The sequence below is a fragment of the Cervus elaphus genome, chromosome 14, assembly GCF_910594005.1.
Source record: "Cervus elaphus chromosome 14, mCerEla1.1, whole genome shotgun sequence".
NCBI lineage: Eukaryota > Metazoa > Chordata > Mammalia > Artiodactyla > Cervidae > Cervus > Cervus elaphus.
This window is the reverse complement of record NC_057828.1, coordinates 74,902,562-74,910,134: the sequence shown is the minus strand read 5'-3', so window position 1 is coordinate 74,910,134 and position 7,573 is coordinate 74,902,562.

Below are 7,573 nucleotides of genomic sequence, written 5' to 3'. Positions count from 1 at the left end.
GTCTGGAGAACCCTATGGACAGAGGAATCTGGTGGGCTACAGCTCTATGAACAGAGGAGCCTGGCGGGCTACAGGCCACAGGGTCGCAAAGAGTTGGACAGACACATGCACATCACACACCCAAAAGTTTAGTAGCTTCAAACAGTCCCCTTCTGCTGTATCTTGTCGGTCTCCAGGGTGGCTCACAGTTTCGCTGATCCAGGCTGTGTTGGGTCAGTCTTGGTGAAGCAAGTTGATGCACCTGTGATCAGTTGGAGGGCAGCTGGGGAAGCTGATCTAAGCTGGCTTCAGTTGGGGTGGCAAGGATGATTGGGACCTCTCCCCACATGCCTCCTCATTTTCCAGCAAGCCAGCCCAATCTTATCCTCGGAGTGGAGATAGCAGAGTTGCAGAAGAGCATGCAGAAGCATGCAAGTTCCTTTGAGGTTTCAGCTTACAACAATTTCATCTTCACAGTGACCACACTTTATTGGTTAAAGTAAGTCACAAGACCACTTTCAAGGGCTGGGGAAATCAATCCCATCTTTCAATGGAAGGAACAACAAAGTCATGTTGCAATGCATGGAAGGACTAGGATTGTGGTCATTTTTGTAATCAATCCACCACATGAGCTCAAGTTTATTAATAAGATGAAGGGGAAAATGGAGAGAGGTTAAGAGATTTATAAAGCATGTTATTAAGCTGCATTGTGGCAGTGGTGGCACAACTCTATGCATTTACTAAAACTCACTGAACCGTACCCTTAAAATGGCTGACTTTAATGGTATGTAAATTATTCCTCAGCAAAACCGTTTTTAAAAACTGGAAAAAATTAAAAATTTATTGATGATCATTCAACAAATAATTGTCCAAATCTGCATTTAAACTTAAGTAATTTCCCACAAAACTCAGTAATCTTTTCAATACACTATATTTATCATACCTAAAGTATTAGATTCTCAGAATCGGAGCATCTAAGAGCTAGAAAGGTCTCCTCCTGATTATTTGCCCGTTCCTCTTTCTTCAAGCAGCTGAACATGTAAGCCTTCTGGTGCAGGTGCAAGAATCCTCTTCTTAGGATGAAAAACAGAAATAATGTTTCAGAAAACCTGGACCAGATGAAAAATACACCTCTTCTCATATGCCTTTGGGATCCAGTGTGATTAGTGCTAGAAAGAACTTGACCCACTGCTCTTTTTAGAACCAGAAGCTGCAGACAATTCTTTTGATTATGGCTCCTCTCATTTTAGGCTGACTGCATCCTAATTATAGCCAGGATACCTAATATCCTTAGATTCTGGTAGTTACAGATGACATTTTTCTTCTATTTTTATTATTCAGTGTCCAAACCTAAGTTCTTTTCTGGGCTGAGAGTTATATTCAAATTAAAGGTTGCTCAAAAAATCTCCTTTGTGGGTAAAAATCTCAGTCATGAGGACTCTGAGAATAACAACAGCTAAAGAAAAAATAAAAAGGTGGATTATGCAATGTGTTCCATCTCTTGTGAGCATTAAGGCTTCTGTGAGGGTGATGATCACATGGGAAGTAGCATGGGTTCCTCCGATCGATCCTTTGGCCTTGTTTCTGGAAAGAAAAAGAGTGACATCCCGAGGAGATGCATCCGGGCTTTCCATAAACAGAGCTTTGAAGAGCAAATTGAGCAGCTTTCATCAGTCTCACACAGACCACATCAAAAGCTGCCTGAGGGGAATCACTCACCCGATGTCAGGCAGGGTCAGGCAAGCGTTATCAAACGCTCTTTCAAGATGTTATGAATCAGAATCAGAGAGGAGAGAGAGAGAGAAAGGTAAAGAGGAGCATCAAAAATAAGACCATGAAAGGAAAGGAGGGAGGCAAACAAGGCAGAGAATGCAGTGCAGTGGCAGAGAGGGTGAGGAGGGAGGACCAAGGGAGAGGAAGGGAAACAGGAGACGAGCCAGCGACGGAGCAGTAAGGAGAGCGTGACAGACGGGACGGAAGACACTCAACAGCTGGAGAGAGACAGAGAAAGGGAAGTTCAGGAGCCTAGTGCAGAGAAACAGCCTTTACACACTGTGGAGGCCAGCCTGGCGGCCATCTGTCCTGAGGGTGCGTAGTCTACACAGACATCTGTGGAAAATTTTCCAGGACAGATCTTTTCCCCCACCTAGAGGAGCAGCATCAAGTCCCACTGAAAGCAGGTGGAATGGAAAACAAAGGAAAAAAGAAGCCCTCCAACCTTCTTCCTCTCCAACTCCTCAAATTATCTTTTATCTACAATGAAGGGCTCTTTGATCATCCCAGCCGGCTTCACTCAGGCACTGAAAATCAGAGGGAACCGTCATTAGAAACCCGGCCTGATGTCCACCCAAGCCCCCACTGGAGCGATTTCATCTTTCATTACAACAAAGCATGGGCAGTCATGTATCAGCTCACGTTGTAAACCTGTCTTCTTCAGAGATCAAGTTCGATTTTCCAACTAATTGGAGAGAAACAAATCCATTCCTGGGTCAAACCAAGCAAATTTCCCCTGTTCTGTAAAAGATCTGATTCTGTCTTAATCAAGAGGACCCTGGAGCCTGGGTGTTCCCGTAAGGAGCTTTGGGGAGCCGAGGGTCAGTGAGAGGGGGCTAGGTGTGCAAAAAGGCAGCCTTTGCAACAAGGGGGCAGAGATGATAAATGGGAGATGGAAGGGCTCTTTCCAAAGCAAACTCTGCTCGTTGTTCATTTTCACCCCATACAGTGAAACTGCAATAAGAAGCAGTGTCCTAGTAGGGTGGGAAGCAGGGATAGTTAGGGAATTTGGGATTAACATGTACACACTGCTATATTTAAAATAGATAACCAACAAGGGTCTACTGTATAGCACAGGGAACTCTGCTCAATACTCTGTAACAACCTAATTGGGAAAAGAATTTGAAAAAGAATAGATACATGCATATGTATAACTGAGTCACTTTGTTGTACACTTGAAATTAAACACAGCATTGTTAATCAACTGTCCTCCAGTAAAAAATTAAAAGTTAAAAAAGAAACAGGGCCCTAGAGACAGCTTTGCTCCTGGTACTCTATGCACATTTGTTGAAATAAGGCAGGATATCAAAGGGCGGTTTGCTAGTGGTTCCCAATCCTTAACTTCAGGATGTAGACAGGAGTTGAGAGAATAAACAGTGCCCAAACTCATGGAGCCAATCATTTTACACGCCTCATTTCATTTAATCCTCACAACAAATCTATAAGGTAGACACTCTAATTATGATCCCCATTTTACTGATGAGGAAAGAGAGGCTCAGAGAGGTTAAATGACTGATCCAAAGTTCCAGAGTAAGAATGAAGAGGGGCAGAAATCTGAGCTGCAGCTAAAGCCAGAGCTGGTCTTACATGGCCGAGATGGCTCAAGAGCAGATGGAGACGATGGAAGACCGCCATGTCCTTGCCCCCTTGGAGCAGCGCACAGCATGGAGAAGAAGGGGACCCACAACAGCCTCAGCCTGGTTGGGCAGGTTCAGGCTTTTGAATAAGATGGTATCTAACAGCCCATGTTGCAAGATAGAGGCCAACCTATGATATGAACATATTTTGAGCTTCAGGGTAAATGGTGCAGCCAGACGCCAATCAGAAGGTAGCATTACTGTGGGCTGAAACAAGTGTGGGGAGCTCTCAGAATTCTTCTATTTCCCTTTATAAAAGCAAAAGACCAGAAAATTGTCCATAATTGCAGAGTCATTGGCACTGAATTGCAACATCTTTTACATGGACCAACATGACTGATGACTCCACAGCATCGGGGGTCCTAAGGTCCTTCTCCTGTGGCCAGCTCCACACTGGCATAAGCAGCCCACCCCACACGGCAGCAGAGTCCGGAGCACCAGCTGTGTGGTCAGACACACATGTGTTCAGGTCTTGTCTCCACCACTTACTACCTGAGTGACTTTAAACAATTTGCTCAATGTCTCTGAGCCACAGTTTCCTCATCTGTAAAATGGGGGCTATAAATACCTTAGACCCAAGTAATGTTAGGATAAAATAAAAGAAAAAAAAACCCATAACATCTAGAACAATACCTACCATATAATAAGCACTCTTTTTTTTAAAAGAAAAGTTATGATTATTGTATTTTCCACCCCTTCATCTTCCTTACTCGAAGCTAAGAGAGGAAGAGGCAGACCAAGTGAAACTGCTTATATAAAAGTCAGATTGAGTCTGGCGATTCCACCAGAGGCAATAATTACAAAACTGCTTCAGAGCACAGAGTTCCAAGAACGAAATACACATTTGGAACAAGTTCATTAAAAAAAAAATGCTTACTCATAAAAGCCGCTGTGGTTATAGCCTGACAAATGGAAAGCAGCTCCGATAAACGAGATGCCGGTGGTAAACAAGCCAGCCACACCAAGAAGCCGCTTGATTTCTCTTCCCACCCTCCAACAGTTTCTGAACCTTTTATGGGATTATAATGAAAGCTCAGGTAGGTTTTATGGGACTGTTTACCCAGGTCCCCCCAAACTCCAAACAGATGGAAGAAGGCTTGGACTTCTCTGCCAAATTTCCAGAACTGGAATGAGGCTGCCATAGAGCCCAGGCAGCCTGCTCTCACTTCACCCAGGAGAGTCAGCTCCAAGATTTTCCACCTCTTCAGCCTGTCTAGAGACACCCACACCCTCAGCGTCTCAGCTCCAGGGCTGCCCCATCACACCTCATCGGTCCATTTCAAGAAGAACTATCTCCTGGCCGGTCTGTACCCTGCTGCCTTGCCCCAGCCCAAGTAGGTCACCTTCCTGGTAGTGGAATGAACACTAGGTGGGAAGTCAGGAGATTGGGATGACAAGCCACTCGATAGCTGATCCCTGTCATTGAACTTCTCTGAGCCTCAGTGTTGCTGTCTATAAAATGGGGCTAATATCACCTCCCTCATAGTGTTTCTGTGAACCTTCAACACTTTGATGGTCATGAACTTCCCCTACAGAGGGTCTGGTACCTGTGGGAACTGTGACAGCCAGCCAGTGACATTGACTAAGCTCCCAGATATCAGAACTCTGTGCTATGAACTTGGGGTGGGATGGCAGGAGGGATGACAATGGAAAATGAGGGGGGGAGCCCCCACCTGTCTGCCCTTGGAACACAAGGGAAATCACTGAGACTTCAAATTGCTTTCAAAGGGCTTCTAGGTGCAGATAAGACCTGAGGAAACAGAGTAAAGAGAGCTAGGTGCAATCAACACTGCCCCCCACTCCACCCGCCTTATTCTTGCCTGACTCCAGCACCTACAGACTCCACTAGGCCTTATTCCCTTGCCAAAGAAAAGTCAGTAACATCAAACAGGAAGCAGGTCGGTGCTTTTACAGGGCCTAGGGCAAAACAAACTTTTGCCAGCATTTACCAGAAACCATGACAAACCTTCTAAATCCTTAGGTAATGAAAGCCAGCGATCTCCATCTACTCCATTCTCACCCAAATCTCACGTAGTTGACTACCGTTTTTATGGAGATTTAAACAAAACCTGTGCACCACTAAGTTACACAAAGAGCAGTTGATTTAGGCTTTGAAAACTTCATTTCTTTTTTTAAAAAAGGGACTAAATAATACCTTTTGAGAACCAAATCCTTCAGAAGCAAAATTTCTGGGAGAATTGGCTTTCTGTGTGAAGGTGCTTGGAGACAGCATATGGCTGGCTTAAATTTGAATATGTAAACACCAGGCTTTTAGGCTTCCACTCAATTATTCTAAAAATCTAGAAATCATTCTAGAAACTGAATGTTCGCTACGCAAAGCATTGTTCTCAGTGCTGAGACCAAGACAGATGACTCATGATTACTTGCTGTTCACACCTGGGTGTGCGTGCTAAGTCACTCAGTCCTGTCTGATGTTTTGTGACCCCGTGGACTGTAGCCCACCAGCCTCCTCTGTCTATGGGATTCTCCAGGCAAGAATACTGGAATGGGTTGCCATTTCCTCCTCCAGGGCATCTTCCTGACCCAAGGATTGAACCTGCATCTCTTAAGTCTCTTGCATTGGCAGGCAGGTTCTTTACCACTAGCACCACCTGGGGAGCCCCAGAAATACCTGGGGAGTTTTTAAATAATGTAGATATCTGGGTCTCACCACTAGATAATCTAATTCAATTGAAATAGACTGCCTTTTTATTTCCTACCTGCGAGTGAATTTCATGTGCAGTCAAGGTGAATAAACAGAAGCTAATGGGAACCGTGCATGTAGAAGAGAGACAGGAATCCATGCTGAAAAGGACCAAAGACCAATCATGGCAAGTGGGACTCATTCACTCTACAAAGAGCTTCATGCTAAGGACTGTGTTTGTGCTGAGGATACGAGGGAGCCCAAGAGCTGGCCGCTACCATCAGGGACTGCACAGAAGAGTGTGATGGGTGCAGTTCTTCTGTGTGTGGTTTCTGTGATGAACCTGAGCACAGAGATAGCTCCTGAACCACTCTGGTGAGTTCCAGATGCCTTCTCAGAGGAGATGACACCTGAACCATACGCTGACAGATGCGAGAGAGCTAAGCCAACACAGGGACAAATGTAGAGGACACTGCTAGCTGAGGAAACCACCCCTGCAGAAGTCCCGAGGCACAAGAGAGCTCATTGAAATATGGGGATGGCAAGAGTGGTGCAGAGCAGGGCTGGAGGCAGGGAAGGGGCCGGGTGGGCAGTGAGGGGGATGAAATTCTCACGTTTCAGACCCTTTTGTCACTGGTGCCTTGTCACTGATCCCCAGCCCCTAGCACAGGATGTGACACCTGATAAGCTTGTAACAACCACTGGTTGGATAAACGAGAACAAGCAGAAGGCTGAGGACAGAGCTCTGGGGGAACCCAGACACTTAAAGGCCAACCAAGAGGGCGTAGTCGGAGAGAGAGAGGAGAAAACAAGATGAGTGGTCCAGAAACCAAGGGGGGAGAGTTTCCAGAAACAGAGGACTGGTGTCAAGGGCTGGAAGGAAGCAAAGGAAACACACAAAAGGCCAGCTGTTGGGCAACAACGAGGTGGTCACTAGAAGTCTTGCAAGAGCCAGAGGGGCTGAGGGAGAAACACAGTGGTGGGGGACTCAGGAGGGAGGGCTGGAAAATAGGTTTGTCCATGATGAGGCTCGATCAGGAAGGCACAGGTATTGAACGGTATCCAGGGCTAAGAGAAGGTTAGGTTGTTTTCTATTTTCACATGAGTTAGACCTGAAGATGTTTTTTTAACATGTTCAACTGAAAGATCCTCTAGAAAATGTTAGCCATGTGGGACAGTGTGCTAGGATGAAAACAGCAGACTCGCCACTTGCTATGTGACTCTGGCAACATTAGATAACCTCTCCGAGCCGCAGTTCTCATCTGTAAAATAAGGATAACTATGCTTGACTTGAACAGTTGTTGTAGTAAGTGAATAAAAAGTGTCTAGCGATTGGCTTCTATAAGCCAATCTTCTAAAAGAAGTTTTCAAATTCTTCTTTTTTTAATCTTTAGTTGAAAGAGGAGGTTCACTTAAAAGTTGTTGGGATAGAATGACCTGTGTTCTCCTTCTATCTCTCAGGAGTTTTGTGGCCTCTCAGTTCTGTTCAGTTCAGTTCAGTCACTCAGTCTTGTCCAACTCTTTGCAACCCCATGAACCA